The 24,556-nt window shown below is 38.1% G+C and overlaps 1 protein-coding gene across 2 annotated transcripts in view; it reads right to left on the reverse strand.

Annotated features, from left to right (window-relative positions):
* Positions 1-24,556, reverse strand: part of pard3aa (par-3 family cell polarity regulator alpha, a) — a 426,578-nt gene that overhangs the window by 342,983 nt on the left and 59,039 nt on the right. The window lies entirely within an intron of this gene.

A 24,556-nucleotide genomic window follows, 5' to 3' on the forward strand; every position in this document is an offset into this window, starting at 1 on the left:
GATTTGTGCTTCTATCCCTGTCCTCTGAAAGTCCATGAACAGGATCCAGTCTTTAAGGAGGACCCATCTGCTGAGGCCTCTTTAATAAGTCAGAAACTGAGTGAAAGACGGGGAGTACAAAAACTTTCAATAAAAATCTCACATTAATACACATGCATTTGTTTGATTCATACACTTAAAAACAATCTGGGGAGTGAAATCAGATTTATGCACACTACCTGTTTACAGAGCCCCCCTGCTGTACGATATTTTACAGTGGAGCTGGTACAAAGCCTGGTGAATCATATACAGCTTGTACTTATGCACCCAAAGAGACCAGGCTTAATGTAAAGCATAACAGCAGCACTGCCTATAGACAAAAGGAATCCATTTGGAGCCATTTCACGCATGGTGTACAGCAACTTGCTGAGGAAGAAGAGAAGTAGGAGGACAGCGGATAATAAATGGTACATTCTTCTTGCCTGTGTCTGGAGAAAGACAGTTTTCCCCACTCTCTCCAAATCAAGGTGACAACAGGAGAGTAGGAGCAGAGGCTGCTTTCTGCTTCATGCCTGTTAAGCAATTCCTGATGAAAGCATGCCTAAGAACTCCAACACTTTAATGGTTCTCGAAGAAAATTCTGGTTTCCACATCCCCAAGAAGTTTGTCCAAGTTTATAGCTTTACAGCCCCTTTTTACTTGGCAAATTTGGTTGCATTCATATCTGCGTGAAGCACGAAACCATGAGCAAGTCTGAAATAGGGACAGATACAACTCGTTTTCAGTTCCTGCTGCTGTGATGAAAGTTCCTTCAATTCAGCTTCAATGAAAATCTATGAACATCTACAATATCTAAGGGTCCTGTGATGAGTGCTGCTGCTAAAGGCACATTTCAGCACTTGGGTAATATGATAGTTGTGTTACGTAGAAAACTACCGGTCACAGTTCTGATCCAGGCAACCAGTGACTGACTGACTGAGTAAAACCAATTCTAAAGAACAGATCAGTTAAATATTAAAATGGTAATAAAAACAGCTATGTATAATGTAATCTATGAAAGTCCATCGCAAAGAAGACATGATGTATTGAAAAATGTAAACAAATCTTTGACATTACATTTCTGAATGATTAGGCAGTGCGTAGGCCAAGGTTTCCTGCTTATGGAGGAATATAAATCTATTTTCTTGTCATCTGACATAGTCTCAATGAGTGACACCACAGTGCCCCCTGCTGCAGATGGAGGAAACTACGGTCAAAGGGGATCCATAAGTCATCACTGCACCACAAGCTCCCATTTCAGCCAGTGGATCATTCTGACACCCTGGAGGGGTGATTATACTTCTTCTTCTGATGTATGCTATCACTGACACGGCCCTGCCACAGCTGAGAGAGTCAGCGTGGAATGAGTAGATGCTTCATATAGATCAAGCAATCCCTGGTGACCCTTCATTATAATGTGCTCGTATAGAGTTTACTCAATGGGCAGACAATGGTATAAACATTATGTCAGCTTTTGTCAGCTTCGAAAGCACACAGTGAAGGAAAAGTGAAACATCATACTTACAACCACAGGAGTTTAATGCTAGGATCAGATACTGTGATTATTCCTATTTCAGCAGCACATGTGAGAGATTACAATAGCAGCAGTTTAGCTGTTGAAAGTGTTTTAAATTCTTAGTTGTTCTGGAACATTTGGATGTACATTTTATTGTGTGCTATTTCTTACAAAAAGCTTGATAAGAAAATCAAATACCTTTTTAGCTGTGATAAATCACAGCACCTGAGGATGTACACATAATTTTTATACATTTTTATGACATTATTTTAACAAAAATAGCTTCAACTTGTAGTAAATAGATTTATTTTTTATGTTGTAAAACTGCTTAGAGTAGATAAAAAATGTCTGAGTAAAGAAACATAAAACTGATGTGCTGAAACCAGCATCTTAAATTAAACTGTGGTAAATAGGCTGATATTTTTCAGGTTATGAAACTCCTTTGAGTGTATATAAATGCTGAGGAGCTGAAAATATTGCCAATGTGCAATGTAATTTCCCCTTTTGTTAAAATCAAAACTTGGTGGGGTGCCCCTGTGGTTCACCTGGTTGTTTGTTTGTCACATAAACTGAGGCCTTGCCATGGCAACGCAGGTTCACTTCCCTTCATTTTATTGCACGTAGAGGTGTGAACAATATCCCTCCATAATCTTACATTTCTCTATGTTATGCTTTATCTGCAGATAAATCATATTACAGTATATTGCATTCAATAGAGTCATTTTTATTTCTGTGTTACAGTATATCTTGAATTATTCAATGACTCAGTAAAATGTTGGAAAGAAGGACGAAACACCATAAAAAAATTTCATAAACACCTCTATACGATTTAACGCAGAATGCTACAGTTTGACAATACAACAATTTTAACACAGGCCAGTTGGGGGAAAAGCACAGGAGCATAATTCAATATTCCATCTTGACTTTTTCCTCTACTAATCCAGCCATGAAACAAGGATCATGAGTGTATTGTTCCACTCGGTGTAAATGCAACACCCCCCGCTGGTGAGACGAGCCTTGTGTACACGGATGAGATGTCATATGTGTTAACTAACAGAGGTAAGCTGCCATATGCTGCCATGCTGGGGTTAATCTGAAAGCTATATAGCACATATATGATTGAATGAATCCACAGGCATCCTAACAAAAAAAGAGCATGCTCCTATGCACTAAATATATACCATTGTAAATGCATAAACGTAAAGCAGCAGAGGCGAACACAAAAACGCACCAGGAGAGACCGACCACCTGTCAGTGTGTGTGGAGCACCACAGGCAGCATCGCCTTCGCCTGCTCCCAGGAATAAAACTCTTTGATATTCATATCAACCTCCAGCTCCACACACTCCAATCAAATACCTCACGCTTTCTTTCTCTATCTCGCTCTATCTCTCTCTCCCAGACACAATAATGACACGACATAAAAGTGAAGTGTGGCAAACTAGCAGTGGAGGTGAGGTGTTTGATCTATAGAAAAATACACCAGCACCGAGCAAACTGCAAACCGTGGAGGGTGGGTAAAAAATAACGGGTGAGCGGGACAAATAAGCACACTGAAGAGTCAGAGAGAGCTTCAAAGCCAAGCACAGAAAATGGAAATACAATTGTAGGGTGCGCACACACCTATGCACACTTGTACAGATATGTGGGTAGCAACAGAAAGGGCATTCTGCCAAAATAATGGAGGACATGCGGCCAGGGTGACCGTCCTGCCAAACTGCCCCACAGGCAACTGAGGACAACCCAACATCACAACTGTCGGCCACATCGCAATTACAACACAGGGCCCAGCTGGTGGACTGGGACAGACTCAAACAGAAATATGAGACAATAAAAATAAAATACAGACAAAAAGGAGAAATGAGCAGTGACAGACAGAATAAAATTGTCCAACTTTACATGTCATCTACTTCCATTACTTATTTTTGTGGAAGTATAGTTTCAAAAACCTTGTGTAAACATGTCAAAAACATTCAGTGACAAAAAAAAAAGGAAAATCCAAACAGTACATTTCAATATGCTGATGTGCCCTGGTGAAGAAACTGGTAAAATTATATGTCTATGATTTCAATGGAAAATAGCTATGTTGTTATTGGATAGGACATAAATGATAAAATATGCTGAAATATTTTTGGATGATGGGTTGAGTGGCAAAGAGGGAAAATGCATCTGGATGGATATGTTAACTGTCTCCTCCCTGCTTCGCTTAAGCATTAGTTGAAATAACAGCAAATAGCTTTCAATGTGCTAACCGATAATAGTGCAATTTTTTGCTTACTAGAGGAAAAATATGACTTTGGTTTGGTTTGCTTTGGTTTACTACCCTCTAATTATATAAAACACACTTTGCAATCTATTCTGATTTCTACATAATGCGCATCAAATTTTTACTATGCATTCCCTCCCTGTAGTATGTTCATACAGTGCCATGACATTGAAACAAATTCTAGAATAAAACATCTCACTGATTTCAAACTAATGTATGGGCTGCTTTTCCTAATACTGTGTTAGGAGCTGGAGGGGCGTTTGCAAAATCCCACTGTGGTTCATGTAGTCTCAGGTGCCGCACCTGTACTAATAGGGCTGCTAATTGGACTGTAGCACTGCAAGAGTGTACACACTGACGCATACATACACAGACCAATGCCAGACACACCAGGGAGCTGAGGATACCACAGAGGGTCTGCAGACTACATGTGGAACAACACAAAGAGCATAGAGTCTTCACTTACATGCTTGTATTTAGACATAATCTGACTCTTGCAAATAAAATAAGTAGACAGGGAAGATAAAAACATGCCACAATCTGCTCCCTCATTATAAGCGTGAAAGCGACGCGTACCAACAGCATGCGGTGTCGATGGAGAAGCCTGGGGCCAGCATCTTGAGGCAGCATTAACAGGCGATTGAAGTCGCCCTGGGTTTTCAGCATCACGAAGGTGGTAATCACCATGGTAACGTTACACTGTACACCTTACCTGTACCAGAGCATATTTAATAGAATAGAATTGAATAAAACAGCAAGTACACATACACACACACACACACACACACACACACACTAAAGCCTTGGATTTGTTGACCTTGTAAGATTTAATAATGAATCCACTTCTCAGTCATTTGGTGCTTATTTACTCATAGTGTAGAGGCTGAAAGGCTCAAACTGTCTTATACATCCACAACAACTTCATACAACTATACATCTCAGCAGCACATTATTTTAAGGAATATAGAACAGTCGGATACATGTGTGACCCAAATATGAGATATTGATTAGCGTATTTTCTTCTGCACATCCATTTGGCAGTTTGTTCTCATTGTTCTATATGAGGTCAGGCTTTTAAGACTACCCATGTTATTACTAATTATGTGTTTCAATGTTTTAAATTTTTACTCTTAAGGAATGAAATCACTCCCACCCTTCTTAACTAACTTGTATCACTTGTATTTATTCTATTTATTGGATCTTGGAGGGAAGGGCGCAGTATATGAACTGGGTGTAATACCTATTTGTGATTATGCTGACTTTAAGATTTTGTGACTGAATTGTTTTGTGACTATATGTGTCCAAATGTGAATGCAGCAATGTGTAGCACTGTTGTCCAAAACAAATTTCCCGTATGGGACAATAAAGTTTATCCTGATCCTGATCTTGCCTTTATTATACTTTATATGTGTTTGTTCATAAATTATACTTTGTTCTTATTCAAAATATGCAGCTGCAGACCTGTCCATATTGGTGACTGGTCATGTGGCTCCACATCTTCCACTTTTATGTCTCAAAGCCTATGGTGACAAAGTGAGTTGATAACCAGCTTTATGACACTGTTTAGCATAATTGTGATTGCTTTGTATTGGCTTTGGGCCGTCACATGCGTTGGCCTGTGTTTACACAATTGAAAGTTTATCACCATTTTATACACACAGTCAGGGTCACAAATGCACACAGAAAAACACATAAAATGCACTTACACACATTGCCTTACCTCACTTTGTTGATGAATACATAGTGCCCACATTTATGTCTCCCATACAACTTGATCACACAAACACTCTCTCTGCTGACATTTTATTTCAGTGTTATTCTGCACTGTGTGTTGTTTCTCAAACATGTGTCCCATCTGCCCATTCCAACAGAAGAAGACAGGAGCAGGTTGTGCCAAAATACATCAGGAAATAGGTTTCTTTTGGTTTGTTGGTGATGGGGATGCGTTGCGTAGTCGCTGTTCAAAGAGGCAACACTGTGCTGTCAGAGGCATATTTGAATACAAGTAGGTGGCACATCTGTCGACTGTTTTTTCCTGTCATGAATTATTAACAGCCTGTCATTGCTGGCAGCCACAGTCATCATTTCTTTAGTTATGAATACAAATAATGTGGCACAACTTTACCTCTCATCTATGTGCTGTACCTACGCATTTTTTTGTGCTGTTGAAACTTCTTCATAACAAAGAAGAAAAGAATGATCAGCTAAAGCTATATGGCTTATCTGAATACAGATTTAAACAGCTGAAGATAAGATAAGATAAGATAAGATAAGATAAGATAAGATAAGATAAGATAAGATAAGATAAGATAAGATAAGATAAGATAAGATTTTATTGGTCCCACAGTGGAGATATTGTAGTGTTAACAGCAGCAAAAATACAAAAAACAAAGTGCAAAAAGACAGGCAAAATCATTCAAAAATGAACAGGAAATACAAAAGAGAATCCACCTTTTATATTACTTGTTCAGTACATATTATCTACTTATTTGCATATACACATACACACACATATATATATATATATATATATATATATATATATACACACACACACACACACACACACATATATATATATATATATATATATATATATATATATATATATATATATATATATATATATATATATATATATATATATATATATATATATATATATTGCATATAAACACTTAAAATAGGTATAGTCACATTATAACTGTCCAAACAGAGAAGTGGTTCTATTGCAGACAACTTCAGCATTTAACACAATTATCCTTGTCAGTCAAGTGATTCATTTCTTTGAACAAATAGTTAAAACGAAAATATTTCTTAACTTCCAGCAGTAAAGATTTAATTTCTAACTATGTAGCAAAACTAACTTCTATTATAGCAGAAAATGTAGATTTAGTTAAATAATTTAAAAAGAAATCACATTTCATTTGTTTGACCTTAAAAAAATTAATAGTAGTGTTGCTTACCATCTCACCATATCACCCCACCACAGACACACACACAAACACACATACACACACACACACTCCACAGTAACAGGCTGTAGCTAGACAGGGGAGGTTTCTTTAATAGGACTTCTGGTAAATGAGGTAAATGAGTATTGCTGTGATCAATAGACTCAGTTGGTATAAGTCTGTGTGCAGTTCATTTGCTGCTCAATGATCAATATGAGATTAAACAGAAAAGCGTTGTCTGTCTCTTACTTTCACTCTCATCGTATTTAACTATTTAAAGCCCCAGAATAACAGCCAAAGACAGGATGAACAGCAGCACTCCTGTTGAAACAATTGTATAATTTGTATTAGGTGTATATGGTAACATTTGGCAGGGTAAGATAATGATGCTTTGTACAAGCCAAGAAAAAATGGAACCTGGAACCCCAATTCAACAACACAGCAAGTGGAGAATTTTCAGTTAAGATTGGCAATTTTGTAAAGTCAGGCACATGCTAAGATCAAATGGCAGAGTACCGCACATGCTAATCTCCATGATTAAATAAATAGGCTAATAATTGATTCATTGGAGTGTATGCTGAACAGAATGAGAGGGTACCAGTTATTTTATTTTATTGTTTTTACGAGTAGTGCCCCTCATAATGATTTTTTTTTTTTTTTTAATTATTATTATTTCTGTTATATTTCTATTCTTGAGTCTATAGGCAGCATAAGGTGTTTTATGATGCAAAACAGTCACATGCTAAGAAGAAAAATGATACAATTTTTGATTACAAGAGATGTGATCCAGTAGCATCCAGAAACAGCAGAACTCGTCAAACATGCTAGGATTGCTTGAGACCAGAATCTGACCATCAACAGTGCATTATTGTTTAGATGTCATTTAACAGAGGTCTGCAGGTGAGGCCCCACACTGTCAGCGAGTGCCTCTACATTATAACAGCCTTTAAATAAGCACAGAAACAGTTATTGTCAGGGGACAATGCACCATGTCATATTTAAGTGTTTTTTTCTCTGTAGAAAGACAGACATTTACACTAATGCACATTTACAGGGCAGTGCTTCTGGCACAATAGAGCAATAATATTATGAAGCATCACACGTGTGTGTGTTTGTGTGTATGCTTATGGATTAGTGTCTTCAAAGATAAATGGGTGGCTATCATTGGCCTTTCATAGGCAAACTCCCTGCTGACTTCAGAATGGGAAAAGCATACGCTCTCCCCTTGCGCACACACAGACACACACACACACATAATCACATAACGAGATACAACTGAAGGGCTCTAGGCTGTGGCACATCTGTTGTAGATGAGACATAAGGCATTCAAGCAGGGACTCTCAAGATTCTCCCCGTATCACCACAGGCACACACTATACACACACTATACACACACTATGCACACACTATGCACACACTATACACACACTATACACACACAGCCTATGATGAATGAGCATTTTTTAAATCATACAGAAAGGAGGAAGGCACAGTAGTGAAGGGGTCTTATGACTGTTTTACCTAAAAAATCCCCTCTGGAAAAAAAAAAACATGGCTGCACACAAAGCTGTAGTGAAACACTTTCTGTCAAATTGGCCCACTGACCCTCAGATGCCCTTTATAATGAATACATAAAGCTTTTACTATTCCAGAGTTCTAGCACGGAAAGAAAGAGGTCAGAAACACTAAGACAGGAATTTTACATGTAAAATATGGGGAAAATCCTTTCTATTGTTCCGTTTCAAGATTATACCAATGACTTGAGTCAGTATAATTTTTCTAACAAAAGAGGCAGCCATCATAGTCCACCTCTGATCTCTGTCTGCAATGACAGTGGAATAGTTATAGTTTGATGATACTGTGGAGTCTCATTATACAAGTTGATATTTTCTCCTCAGCTGAAACTGATGAACATCAATCTGACAAGGCCAAAACTAAATTAAAGTTTTTGTATGTATTAGCAACAGTAATGCCTGCTAATATAACTTAAAATATTATTTTTTTAAATTAACATTACTTTACCACACACATTAAACTGGTTGCTCTATTGGCTGCAATAATTTAGATTTATACAGAAATATATCAATTAGTATATCGCTAAGCTCTCTACTGTGTTGCAAAATGGCATGCAAATAAAATATTAACTATGCACTGGGTCTGATATAGCACTATATTACAGCATATGTGTAAAGTCTCACCAACCAGCATGCAACTGAGGAGCATAGAGAGCTTCAGCATGTCTATAAGCCTCCAGTATTTTAGCAGAGCATGGCTAAATCTGAAGAGGTCTTTAGCCTTTTCTCATGAGAAGAGCTGTGATGAGAGCACACGGCCGTGGTGTTCGAGGGGATTCAGCTCTGTGTTTGCTACAATATGCCTGTCCAAAGCTCTCCAAACCAGGCTTAGCTTCCCGTCCCTGGCACCACCTCCCTCCCTCCTTGTGCCAGAGTCAACTTCAGCTCAGTGCCGCGCCAGCCGCCAACGCCAGACTCTGCTTAGCTCACAGCAATGCCTGAGTTCCACCCTTACTGTTTCTTTTTCTTATGAGTTTTCTTCCTTTTGCTTTATTTATATGTTCCTCTTCTTCTGTTCAACACTTTCATGTTTTATTTTGTTTTGCTTCTTCCACGCCTGATTTATCTTCTTATTTTAATAATTATTTTCGCTTTATTTTCTGGAATAACTTCATTTAATTTCTTCAATTAACTCACAAAGACCCAAACAGCCGCCAAAGACCAAAACCACCTATGGATCTAAAATGTATAACCCTTTAACTCCTGAGTTGTTATTACAGTGAAATATGCTGCTGTGAATATGTGTCTGTAGAAGTGTCATAAAAGCTGCTGTGAGTATGCGCTTGTGTTTTCTTCATTGGATTTGTTTTACTGTGTGTTTTAGGGTCAAAACAGGATGGAATAATAGAAAAAGACAAAGAGAGGAATTGAAGTTTGACAGGTTTTTTTCTAAATAAGGCACCCAGGATGAACATCAATAAGAGATTTAGGCTGTATTTGAATTTTGGCCCAGTAGTTTTTGTTTTGGGGTTCTTTTTTTCTAACCCCCAAACAGTCTAGTCCAGCTGCTTTTTGGCACCTGCCTCAATCAAATTCAATCAAATTTTATTTATATAGTGCCAAATCACAACAAAAGTTATCTCATGACACTTTACATAGAGCTGGACGAAACCAGACTCTTAAGCCAATTTACAGTCACCCAACAGAATCCTCCAGGAGCAAACATTTGAAACTCCAAACTCCAGTTTGGAGTTCACCTCCAATGTGGTTGAATTCCAAAAAGCAGTTACAAAATCAAAACATAGTATAAAGACAGTGGAAAAAAATAAATGGAACTTATGACAACACTGCAAACAACAGTAAACACAAAAAACAACAAGGAAAACATTGTTTTAAAAAAAACAAAAATCACCAGTCAGTCTCACTCACTGCTTTGTGTTTTGCCCCCATCACAAAGGCAGTGGGGGGTAGACTGAGCATGCTCAGAATTCAATGGAAAGACCAAGGTCTACTAGCATGTTTTGAATTTTTTCTTATTGAGCAAACCATTGAATTTGTAAGAATATTTTAAATAAATTATACATTCAGAACGCTCACCACAGACATGTCAGGGGCTAAAGGGTTAATACATGCTGACCCACTAATCCACTAATAAATGCATGGAAAAATTTGGTGTTTTAAGTAGTTTGTCATCTTCTCATGGTCATCAGATGTGATCCATTTGGACGTTCAGAGGCTCCATAGTGAACATGGAAACACTGTCATCTTCTACAACATTGATTCACCAGTAAAACCTATGTGGTTTGATAAATGACAGTGGAGGAAGACGCTTGTTTTCACATTCAGTTATTGATATCTTTACTGAAAAGTCACTTTTTCTTCAGTTTTCCTTGTTTTGATGTAATAATGTTTGAATTTACTCATGAGTTTTCACCTAAATCAAGTATAGGGAATTAAATATGGGAAATTACATGATTTACAGTAAAAAAAAAAACAAAAAAACAAAAAGCAAAATACAGAGGATAATATTCTAATAAATGGTGATAAATTACTTAGGAAACGTTGAATAAAGAGACAAATTCATTTCGGAACTGCCACAAACTTAGTACTGGGTCTTTATGGGTTAAATGTAGCTGCATTCACATGCTGTAAATGTGTCTGTTGTGATCTACTGTTAGGATGACAGCTAATGTGTATGGTGAGGTACTTTAGCAAATCCTTTTCTCGTTAGCCCCTGCTGTGGCATTCTCTATAACCACACACTGATCAAAGCCCCAACCAGCCTGGTGTATCATATCCAATGTAATTTATTACCCAGTCTAAAACACAGCTTCAGCTTCCAAAGTCTATTTGAGAGCCAATTTTCAGACACAACCTTGGATTGACTTTGGATCTGTGAGGGTAATTATATATGGTTCTGAGAGAAGTAGTCAAGTGTTGAAAACAGCCGCTCATGGTCTGGAGACTCTTGAGACAAAAGCTACAGAGGGATACTTGTCATGCAGAGGAGACACTCGGTTGGTTTAACAATGAGCTGAGAGGCACCGGAGTTGAGAGAAATAGGTCTATATTCAAAAGAATAAGCAATAGACAGTAGGTTTTCTATTTAAAATTGCAGGTTCCGTTGAACTGATTGTGACTTTGTATAAGTAATTTCCTCCCAAGCAATTGTAGTCTGGAGCCTCATGGAGAATGCACTGTTGCCCCCATGAGGCAAGGTGAAAAATACTCAAATGTGAAGAGGATGACTTCTTCTGAAATGAGTCAGATTCACAGCAACATAATGAGACAATAAGGATAGATAACAAATACAACTCCAGTTTGAGAGTAGAAAATGGGGTCGTGTTTTTCTGCCTGTATCTGTCTGATGCCAGTGGGCCTTGTGGATACAGTACCCACCCCGTATAGATAATAGAGGAAAACTAATCCTTTGTTATCTAAACGCTCCTAGGTACACCCCTCCAGGGGTCTTTGGGAGGGCGGCAGGATCCCAGTAGGGGGTCCATATCTGTCACCTCAGTTTAGGGCCTGTCTCATGGCGGCTGACCCAAATCGGCCCCCCAGGGCACTGCCTCAGCAGAAGTCCACCGCTGCAGATAATAGGCTCGTTTGGCAAAGTATCCAGACACTGGAACCAAAGCAGCCCTGACAGCTGTCAACCAGGACAAACGTCCTCCTGCCTGATGCACGCACACACACACACACACACACACACATCACGCACACACACACATACACACACACACACATCACGCACACACACACACGCACACACACACACACCTACACACACATACAAATGCACAGCATGTGGATGGGAGTCCTACTACAATGAGTTCATGCATGGCAGCATTGTTTTTTCTACAAAGGTGTGTTAGTAACTATCATGGCAGCCAGTGTGGGTTCCTCCACTTTTTTTTCTCATTTTTGGCACTGCTGATACACAGCTCTGGTTAAAAAACTGTGGTATTTCCAGACAGTGTTCAGGCGAGTGAACACCATGTCAAAAGCAATTTGGTGCATTGGCAGAAATCTCTTCCTGTAGGGGAGCTGTCATGAAGGAGAAATCAAAGACACCTACATGACGAGTTGGCTTGCCACTAAATGGAGAAAAAAGCTTGGTGACATGACCTGATTTCACCCGTTTTACCAAAATCCACAACAGAAGATGAAGGATTTGCCTGCTGCTCTGCGGTATGGGGTAATAGCATTATTACCTGAGGCAGAGAGATGTATAGGTCTTACCACATATGTTATACAGCTGAAGCAGTGGTTTGTCAACAACAGTGGACTGATGGTATCTGTACTGGTGGCTCAGTAGATACATCAGTGAGATGTCATGTACTGGTGATGTGATGCCTTAGCTTCAAGACCACCAGATGATCACCACCTTTCGTCTTTTGTCTCTCCTGTACAGATAGCCCATAAATCCAAATACACTTTTGACATACGCTATGGCTAGAAAGTAATAATGAAATAAGACACACTTACATCGAAAACACTAGTATTTTATTTATTAGTTTGTATATTTTGTACTAAAACTGAAATGCTGGGCATGTGGCACCAGTGCATAAGCAGTTCAAACATATAGCTGTTATAAATATATACTGCACTGGGTGTTGATGGGTGTGATATAATGTTAGAGAAAACACTGCACTGATTTACACACTTTGAAAATTTCAGATTTTACACAGCTTGTTATTGATATTGTCCAGAAACATCTATACCCTTTAATAGAATGGATGTATTTTTCCACATCTTGATATGACTCCTGCAGAGATCAGAGTCAAGGACTGGTTTGAGTTGAGAATCAATTCCAAATTGTCCAGTTCATCGGAATCATGTACCTCTTTTTTTTTTTTCTTTTATCAATCATGGAATCATGCACCTCTGAGCCTATCAGGTCTTAAACTAATGCTGCTGATATTTGTCTGACAATAGTCTATGCCATTGGAAATATGGAACAAGATGAGAGGGAGGGGTTATATAGTGAGGGACTCCAAATTTCAGAATAACTGGGTTTTTGTTTGTTGTGTTTTTTTAATAAAACATGTTATGTAAAATTGATCTGAAAATAAGTTAATTGTGGATGAATAAAGTTACTCTGTATTTGTATCAATGACCTCAGTGACTCCCACCCCAGTGAAATATTTCTGTTTTACTTTGAGACTTGTAGATCTACACATTCAGCTAAATTATGATCTGTCCTGAGTTTCCATTCCACTTCCTACTAAACTTCAATAAAAGTTCAGCACAAAAATGAAAAGGTTTTCATGTCATAAAAAGGTTACATTGATCAAAAGAGTACACAACAGTAAAGGCCTGGAGGTCTCATGAGCAGCGTCCAAATGGAAAAGAGCAATAAGACGGTGGTTACACTGGGCATGTCCCCACTGTGAGGGATTAGAACTGCATAAGTGGAAAGAAGGGAGTTGTCGAAAAAGAACAACAGCGCTCAACAAATCTTCCCCGAGTAAGTGCAGTTCAAAACCCGGGAACCTAATAAACAAGCAACAACAGACAATAAATCCAAAGCCCCAGAGGAAAATGAAATGAAAAACTGCTTGCTACCGCCCACAAGCCTCTGAGCAGAGCAGCGGAGGTGAGGATAAATTCCTCTGCTGTACTGAGTCGTAGAGGACACAGAGCTGACTGTGGTCCTCACAGGCTAATTACAGCTGACTACAGCAGGGGCTGAGTCTATCAACATGTCTGTGTGGACAACGGGGACCATTTCTAGCCATGTTTCTGTGTGAAGATGTCAGTTCTTTTGTGGCATGCTTCCCTGAGTAAAAGGTATTCACACTTTCTGGTCAGGAGATGTCAAGTGTGTGCAGCAGGAATAAAGATAAAGATAAGATAAGATAAGATAAGATAAGATAAGATAAGATAAGATAAGATAAGATAAGATAAGATAAGATATACTTTATTGATCCTCCAAGGGTGAAATTCAAATGTACAGCAGCACAAGATAATATGTATCAAATACAATAGAAAAAAAAATCATAAAAAAATGTGTTTAAATTATTAAAAATGACCAAAAAAATACAAACAGATGCATACTGATACTATTTTCATAGAAGTTCAGTAAGAAAATCACAATAGAGGCATGAAAGTCTTCTAAAAATCTACCAATGTGTGTGTGTTCATCGTACATGAACTGCAAAACAAGGAAAGGTGTGTGTGGTGAAATTAGTTGAGTCCAGCAAACAATGTACAAACAGTAGAAAATGAAAGAATTCATTCACACATATTTTCTGTCAAGTGTTCAAGCGTTCTGAGCAGGGTCATTAAATAACACGAGACACATTCATTCTTTAACCTCCTGAGACCCAGGAAATGTCAGCAAAGTACAAGCTTTTTTGTTTTTTATTAAATAAGTGCCTATATTGGAAACATCATGATGCAATGGTTTTTTCAGATGCAATTTTTTAAATTTTTATGGAATGTCCTTTGTGGTGGACACAAAGGACATTGTCTTTTTTTTTTTTTCGTATAAAGTTGTGAAACTCTTGTCCACAAATATGGACAAAAACCCATAGCTGGGTCTTAGGAAATAGCTTTGTTCCTGTCGCTGTCACTGAGCTCAATAAGAAATAGTGACATTGCACTTTACTAACTTATTTAGTTATTTATTCCATTTCTTTGCTCTATTTATTATTATTGTGACTTCAAATTTTTAAATTTTTAAATTTTATATTCTTATCCTGGTTTTTATTCCGGATTGTTTTTATCTTTTCTGGTTTTTATTGTGTTTTATTGCATCTTGTTTTTATTTATTTGATCTTATTTATTTTATTCTTTTACTTATCCATGCTGCTATACCGATGAATGGTGGAACACTGAGCAGTTTTTGTCCTGTCTTTTTGTCCTGTCTGTAAGCGTTATTAAGTGCCTGTCTTGCATGTTCAATGTATGTGTTGTTGTAATGCCAAGGCAATCACCTAGACTCCAAAACAAATCTACCTATGGGTATAAATAAAGTAACCTTGACCTTGGAGGTTAAGGTGGTATGTCAGAGCTCAACTGATTAGACAAAAATGTGATGGGGATAAGTTGTCGACCGCAACCCAAACTGTGAGCCACCACCAGAGGGCAGCATATACACAGAATGACAAATTAAAGGAAAAAAGCTTATTATATGCATTTTATGTTTATGTTTTATGCCATATATTTTCTGTCTTCTGGTTTGAGTTCAGTTGTTATCAAATTCCCAGTTTAGAACCATCATAGTACATTTTTATCTAGTGTTATTGGCCCTTTCTGAACCTCAAGAATCCTTCCTTGTATTCACTTCCTTCGAAAACAAGGCAAGAGTCCAACGTTCTGATCAATTCTTTCATGAATGAAACAAGGTCAGTCAAAGATTAGAAAAAATCCTGTCCTCAGATCAATGGATCAGAAACATGTTGACACACATGACAATAGGATTCATACAAAACTACACAACTATGAAAAAAATCTCACTCATATTTATCACAAAGATTGATATTTTGAAGTCCAAGAAAAACATTTCACTTCTCATGTGTCTATGATTGAACTTGATGCTAATTCTTATTTCACTGTATGACTGTTACTGTTCGTAAATTCAGAAAGACTGTTGCTTCTGTTCATCATTTTAATATTCTTTACTGACTTTATTATGAATTGATCCATTCTGTGCTTTCATTTCTCAATATTTCTATCTTTTTTATCAGAATCAGAATTAGAATCATCTTCATTTACAGGAATTCTTTGCTGCTATATGTTGTCTCTCTAGTAAATTATCAATACAAGATATATCAAAAAATGTAAGTAAAGTAAAGTAAGAAAAAAAGAAACTATAAGGGTACAGGATCATCTAATGTACAGTTTAGTGTTTTTTTTGTTTGTTTGTTTGTTTGTGCAGTTACAGTATTGGGAGTAGCAACTGTTCACTAAAGTGACTGTGGGGAGGAAGCTTTTCTGGTGTCTATTGGTCCTGGTCCTGTGATTTATTTAGCCACACACTGAACCACTTTGTGTAAGAATTTCTCTATATAATGTAAATAAACCTGTTGTAGGTATTTTAACAGTGCCAAAGATGTGAAGGATCCACAGATGTGTCCTTGAAATTTCTCCAAAAGAAGAATTTGATCCTGGGAAGGATCCTGGAGAGTGGAACAGTCCTCCAGCTAAACCTGATGACGTGGCTTCATGGAAATAAATCCTTGACGCATCAGAGAAATGGCCAACATCCACAGTGAGGGAAATTTGGGAACCTGTGCCGTGTGCCCTGTTTTAGACCATGTTTAACATCACTTAAACTCTGAGCAGTCTGTGAAGCTGATGAGTCTGTAGCTGTTTCATGCATTCAATCATTCAGGTGATATCAGAGAAAATCCAAACGTAGTCTTTACGTAGAGGGTAAAGGTAAACAGATAAAACTTATATTCTGGTTCAAAGTCTTCATATTAGCTTAACTAACTTACTACCAATATTAGTACTGCAATGCACTTCTGTAATAAATCTAAACGGTGACCTCTGACCTCACATTTACACATTCACTCAGAGCTCACAATTATGTCTGAGCTGTATTTTTATGAGTGGGTTCCTAATAGTAACATGTTGCTGTGCATATTCAGACACATGAGTCTGAAAAGTTCATCTGCACCAACACGAATATACACAGCGATCTCTGATGAATCAGAAAAATACAAAGAATTTTTCATAGACACAGCATATTTAACTCAACACCTCACAATATGTGTTTACAGTTTAAACTTCTAACAGTGATCACAACTGACCAGGCCCAATTCATCACTAAACACATTATTATTCAGTAGTATTAGTAGTAGTAAAAATAATAGCTCTTTTGTCTGTAGGTCTAACACAGTTTTATTGGGGATGATAATGGCTGTACTTGTGTTGACATGAGTCAAATGACAGTCTGATGTAAACGCTATTATGTTTCTTATGAACAGATTAGTGCTGCTAGAGCCTGATGAACCATAAGCAATTTGCTCCCAAGCTGAAACTGGAAAACACAAAGGAGGATCACATTTCTGCAAAGGGAGGAGGAGGATGCACACAGTACACATTTTTGTTTGTTTACCACAGAGTCCATGCACTTTGTGATGAACATATGAACATAAGAGACTAAAACTATACCAATATGACAGAGTATGAGATATGAGATGGAACTGAGCAGAGGAAACATGTTTGGATTTGGTAAACGTGCTTACAGTGCTGCTTTGGCCTCAGCCCTGTGTTGATAGTGCTGATGAAGGTACTGCTTCGCTCCAGTTTCTTCTTCTCATTATTTAGTGTTTACTGGCACTTGTCCAACAAGCTTAAAGGTGTATTAACACCAACAAATGGTCTGGAGTCCCTATACTCTCAGTCATGGGCTTTGGTAGACTCATTTATCCTCTTCTGGGGAGCAGAATTGAGACTCCTAGTAATAAAATACAATCACAATTAATCACTTAGATCTTTTATTATTATTATTATTATTATTATTATTATTATTATTATTATTATTATAAAAATCATCATTATCATCATAATGGCTCTTGCCATAATGATCCAGCATCAAGGCCTGAATAGCATATCTAACATCTTTACTGTTTGACTGAATTATCTTTTTATTACTATTATTTATTATGTTCTGAGCAAGTCATATAAATAGTACATTCTCCTCAATATTTCCTGTTTCACTCTTGAATGTTTCTACCTGTTTTCTGCAGTTTTTTTTTTTTTTTTTTTTGTATTTTTGCTGCTGTAAACATTGCAATTTCCCCACAGTGAGATCAGCAAAGTCATATAAAGTCAAAAGTCAGAGCTTTGTTCTAAACCTCAGATTGTCGCCTCATGATAGGTTCTTTATTTTTCCAGTTACAAGATTTTGGTGATTTCTATCCTGTACATTCAGAAAAAAAGGCACGAGCCACTTAGCATAAGATATACAACAGGGATTCATTGGTCATACTGTATGAGATGAATGCATTACATTCTGACACTTTGTTCAAAGCAACGGTGAGGCTATAGCCTTCATTCTCTGCCAAAATGAAGACACACAGTATTGCTCATATACATACACACACACCTACGCACATACACAGACAAACAGAGTAATTAGTCTTTGATTTCCCCCGGCAGTGTTCGGGTACCAAGGGGCAGCTGCTGGGACCCTGCTTTAGACTTGGCTAATTTCACTCACGGCTTGATCTCGACCTAGCACAGGTGCCTATTTGGCACCCGAATGCTGTTGCCATGGCAATGCCAACTTCAGGGGCCAAGAAAATGCCAATTGTCCAAGGAGCGCAGCCACAGGAGCCATGGATGGGGAAGTCATTATAAACAGTCTGCACAATGAAGCAGTCAGGCATTGATAATTCAGTTATTTTAGTCTATTTCTTTGATTTAAAAATGCCGTCTGTCATGTTTTTCAAAACTGTTATTTATTCTGATGTCATTTGGTATCAGTTTCCAAAACAAAAAATATTTAGTCAGGTAAGCATGTGGTCTGTGAAGCAGAGAGTGTACGGACAGTAAGGCAGGACCTATAACTTGGACTTGAATGCCTCTCTGTGGTTCGTAAGTGTCACTACAACATCAGCGTTTAGATTGAGGTCTACCTCTGCATGCACCTGCTGTAGGAAACTACATGAACTGCTGATTCAGATCCTTTTGCTATAATGAGCCTCTTCCCTTAATCAGCCCCCGAGAATTCATCTTTCTCCCCTGTGCGCATTAAGCCCTAGTGACCGGCGTACTCTGACTCACCTCTGTTAATAAGGGACATCCACACTGAGAACACAGAGGGACTAAGCTCCGGAAATAATCTAACCTCATTTTTTATCAAGTTTCCATTACACTAAACATTGAGATGGCAACTTGCACACTAAGCAACTGACAAGGTGGATGAGTCTAACTTAAGTATGAAGGGTTGCTAATGTTCATAGGAACAGGGTCATGTTTATAATAACAAGACTGCTGGGAAAAGAAGAGATTAGTACCGTCAGTACCATGATATTAGTGGCATCAGAAGTATCTGCTTTCTGATCTCACTCAACTGGGATATTGACAGAATTACAGAACAAAGTAGAAGTAGGTTTCTCTGTGGCATCCAGCATTCAGAGATAGTAAATCTTTCTCACAAAGACCAAAGAAGTGATTCTAGCACAAATACACCATTAAATCTGTAAAAGATAGTACCTCATTCTGCACGTATAAACTACTCATTTCAGCTGCAATGATCTTGGGAACATTGCCTGAAAAACACTCTTTAGCAGCAATCTTAAAAGTATATTCCATTTTAATTGCTAATGCCTGGGCCTATTTTCTACAATTGTCATTAAAGTTTAATATAATTTGATCTAATTTGCCATATTACACCCATTTCATTGCCTTATAAACTCATCTCCACAGCCTAGATTGTGGATTTCTTACTTAAGGCCATTTTCTAACCAGGAGTCATTTTAATTGTCACATTACCATCTGGTGTGTGAATAAAGTGCCTCTATCAAAGCCATTTCCAGGCTTGTGATAGCACTAAACACTAACACTAAATTCATTTTCAAAAGGCTAATTTAAGACTCTTGGCCAGAGGGAAGTTTCTGCCTTCTACAACATTAGAATAATTTATGTTTGTGTGAAGTTATTATTCTCATGCAAATTAGTTCATCGCTAGAATAGCAGGCTAAATGTAAGATTAAATATGTCAGAATACATCACAGTATGTGCACTACTACAGCATTTAAAGGTGTTCAAGTAAAGAGCAGACCATAACCTGTGAAGAAATGACATCAGCTATTATTGACAAGAAATGTGTCCAGAGCTCAAAAGCACAAATCCAAACACTCTCAAATGTTGATGAGATCTTTATTCCAGAAGGAACACAGGGAAGGTAGAACACTAAGCAGCAGATCACAAGGTGACAAAGCTAGAAAGCCACACTTGGAAGAAAAGGGTCTAGAACGCTTGAGAGATAAACCAAGATAAACTGGCACAAAGACAGGGAGGCAGACAAACTAAATACACAAGGGAGGTCAGAGTGACTGGAGCACAGGTGAAGCACATTAGGGCGGGGCAGGCGATCCCTGAGGTGGGAAACATCGGGAGGAAGTGTAAACCTGACACAATGAACAAAGCAATACTAAATAAAACAGGAAGTCTACCTAAGAATGTAGAAACACCACAACAACAGACTCAGGACTGAAGGAGACATGACAGTTGTAACACACTAACACGTTGACCCATGGGGAACCACGGGATGTGGTAGTTTTTATGCTGGGGAGAATTTAATTTCCCATCATGCAGTGTGGTACTGTGCTTCCCATCAACCGTCATGGTCATAGCAACGTTATTGTAAGGCTATGGTATTCCAAAATTACTAATATCTCCCAAAATATTGATCCTATCAACTTGCCGAGATATTTAATGTGAAGGACTATTCCTCAACTCTAGGTACCAAATTGGCCAGTTAAAAATGTTTTAGTTTCTCAGAACTGTGCAGATACACACACACACACAGACACAGACAGATGCTCTGAGCCCTTCCAGTATTATGATATAGATACTTTATGTTGTAGATGCAAGAGAAAGCAAAAGTGTATGTTATCATATAGTTTCAATCAAAATAGATTTTGACGTTAAATGTATTGCTTGTTCTGATCCTCTAAAGAACAACAAAAAAAAACATTTTATCTAGAAATTAAAGTCCTCCCTGAACCATATTTTTACAATTGCAGGGACATTTCAGGTTTTTATAACAATATACAGGAAGAGGCTTCTCTATTGTTGAGGAGGATGTAAGCATTTATGCCCATAGTCTGTTACACACAGACGTTATCATGCAGGTCGTAACTCTTTAATCTGTGGATTGGTTCTACAGATTTTTTTCCAATGCCAACCCTCTACTGCACATATCCGTCCAGTTGGTGGCAGTAGTGTACCAAAAACCTGACTACTGTCAATTAAAGAGAAAAACAGTAATCACAAATATATGGAGTTAAGTCAAACCACACATTCACTACTCTGAAAGGAACATGCTTATTTACTATTTTCTTCTTCTTTCCTCTCTCTCTGTTTAATGATTGATTACTGGTCATACTGAGTCAACCTCCATAATCTTTGTTTTAAGAGTTCAAACACAAACACAAAGACTACCATCACTGTCTAAAACACGTTGTGAAAAAAACTTAATTACATACTACATAAACTGCTATTTTTGCAACATGAAACCAAAACTAACCACTACCACTCTAACAATACAGGAATTTCTGGAAATCAAGACATAAACAATCTCATATTGCTCCTGCAAAGTCACAGCTTCACAGTTAATGAAGAAGACACAGACAGGTTCCAGCATGCAGATCGGTGACTGCATAGGAATCACAGCGTGATAAAGTAGTAGAACCTGAGACGAGTATCTCCTAAACAGCACAGCCTGACATGACACATGCTCAGCAATTAACAAAGGGACAGAAACTTGCAAAGCAACACCAGCAGTTTCTGAGTAGCATCCCTCCTGTTACTTCACACTAATATGTAGTCAAGAAAATAATCTCAGATTTGACTTCTTCCCCAGAGTCTCTGTGCTTTATCGCCTCACAGGTTTTCCCTGGATCATCTCTGGACCTGGTGCTGTGGTCCTGTTTCTCTCCTCCCTTCATCATCATTACTCATTTATCCATATAGTTGTGACGGTGTTTATTATATAGTTACAAAGATGGTAGAGGTTTCTATTGTTGGTACTAACAGCTGTAGTAGTAGTATATCCACTGTTAATACCTGTACTTGGAGTAGTAGCATTAACAATCATGGGTATTTGTTCTAGCTATTGGTAATTAAACTAGCACCAGCTCTTCTAGTTTTTAACAGTTGTAGTGCAGTTTGCTGTGCATACATGTGCCCCCCCACCCCAAACTCTCTCTTTCTCTCTCTTCCTTTACAGTCTCTCTTTAACCCTAACTGGTCAAGGCAGATAACCATCCTCCAAGAGCCAGCGTTTGCTCCAGGTTTCTGCCTGTTCAAAGGAAGTTTTAAAAGTAAAGGGAAGAAAGGATGTTTTTCCTCGCTACTGTCGCCAAGTGTTTCCTCCTGGAGGAGTCTGATGAGTTTCTGTAAATGGCCTAAGAGTCTGGCTTAGACCAGCTCTAGATGTCAAGTGTCATGAGATAACTTTTGTTATGATGTGATGCAATAAAAACAAAATCTGATTGATTGCTTGATAGATATCACCATAAAGCAGTGTATGACTTGCATCGCAATTTTTTATGAATTTGTAAAACCCAAGCAAAGTGCATTGTGGGAATGGGAATTCCGAGCAGTAGCACTTTTGCTGTCCCTTTGTGAGTGTTGAACCCAAATGTCGCCTTTACCTCCGTCTACCATATACAATCCACCCTGGTGGACTGTATAATTTTACATTGTAGCGACATGGCTCATTTTCTTGCCGAATCTGTGAGAAACCCCCTTTTTGCTTGGTCATCATTTTTGTGGCTGCTGGGTGGAATTCCCTTTCCCACAATGTACTTTGCGACAAAATGTCCGGAAAGGCCCGAGTGATGTTTTGGTTTGTTATGTAAACAAGCGGACTGTGTTTATGATGGAGTCATCTTCGAAGTTGTTCAACATGAGGAAAGTGATTCAGGTCCGTACCACAGAAAGAATAATAGACTATCACTCTGGATATACAAATTTGAAAAACAAATGTGATGAAAGTCATACACTGCTTTAAAAAATTGCCTGTATTACAATCCTTTTCTCAAACTTCCAATGGCTATCCTTAAGCAGCAAAACAAGCCTGTGATTTCAGTATACTCATTAATATAAGAGCGCTGTTGTCATTGAATGGTTAAAATCAACAAGTCTTGCTGACAGTGTTGTTCCCTGTTGGTGGATTAGATTAAAACAGGGACACAAGCAGTAGCTGATGGATAGAACTGGACAGACTGGATTTACTACTAGAGCTAGAAACACACACAAAGAAGCAGACACCCACACACTGAGATAAGGTCCTGTATGTACACACACACACACACACACACACACACACACACACACACAGAGCGTTGTTGCCCTTGTGTAAAGAATGCTGTCCCAGTTCACATTCACCTGAGCAATGCACTCTGTGACATTTATAGCCACTGTCAATAATTTTTTACTGTGTCAGTCTTGCAGCTATTTAATTTAATGTCTCAGCCTTATACAGAGTAAGAAAGGAATTAGGACAGCTTTTGAATATTACTGCACAGCTAAAGAAAACGACATGAAAGACAACACAAGTCTTCTGTCAATGTGCATGAAAACTGCCTGCAGCTGAAACGAAAAGGTCCAGTCATGTAAATAATGGACTAACCACCCTACACATCCACCAGGGGGAGTATGGATTTACAGAATTAGCTCAAATGAAGAAAATTAAAAAGGAGAAAATGCATCATGGGTTTATGTCAGGAAAGGAGAGGAGGTGAGATGACAGGAGAGGGAGGGAGGAAGGAGTGTTTGAGACAGCAGGTGTAAAACAGCTGCTGTCTCTGCTCATCCCAGCTGATGTGTAACCATGACACCGACCACATTATAAGACATGTAGATGCACTTGCACACAAATATCATCTCATGCATATGCAAGTAAAGGAAAGCCCCAAGATCTCTATGTATTTCTAGTGAAAACTGACTGAAATGCAGTAAACCATTTCCCCTAGCACCTCTAAACACGTTATCATATTAGTGACTCACAGACATTACATACTGTGCTAAAACTGACTAAGAGTTGCTACAAACCGATTACACTTCATGTATTTATTGCACTTTAACTGTATTTTAATTGCATTTTAAATTGTATTTAAACTGTATTTTAATTGTCTTGCACTGTAAAGCACTTTGTGACTTCCAGTCTGCAAAAAGTGCTCTATGAATAAAATGTACTTTATTTTACTTTACTTTCAAATCTGCCATAAGACTAAGAGCCAACATAGTCCAGCCATGTGTCATCATCAGTCATAGACTGATGGTCCCACTGGTTTAAGCTAATCAACCTTTGAAGTAACGGGAAGACCCAATAATGCATGACTAATCACTACCCTACTCTTTAACAATCACACAAATATCAGTACTCAGTCACTGCAGAGATGTAAACATTTCCATCAATAAAAGGTTTCATTTTTCTGACTGAACTGAAGCAAAACACATTTTAATGATCTCATAAAGACACAGACGGGGTTGTACTTCACTAACTAGCCCAAAATTAAAGCCAAACAGCCGGTGACTCAGGTGTAGTCAGTGCTTTTCCCATGAGAGAGACACAGTGGGATTGTGGGTAATCA

This window comes from Sphaeramia orbicularis, chromosome 20 (genome assembly GCF_902148855.1).
Source record: "Sphaeramia orbicularis chromosome 20, fSphaOr1.1, whole genome shotgun sequence".
NCBI classification, from domain to species: Eukaryota; Metazoa; Chordata; class Actinopteri; order Kurtiformes; family Apogonidae; genus Sphaeramia; species Sphaeramia orbicularis.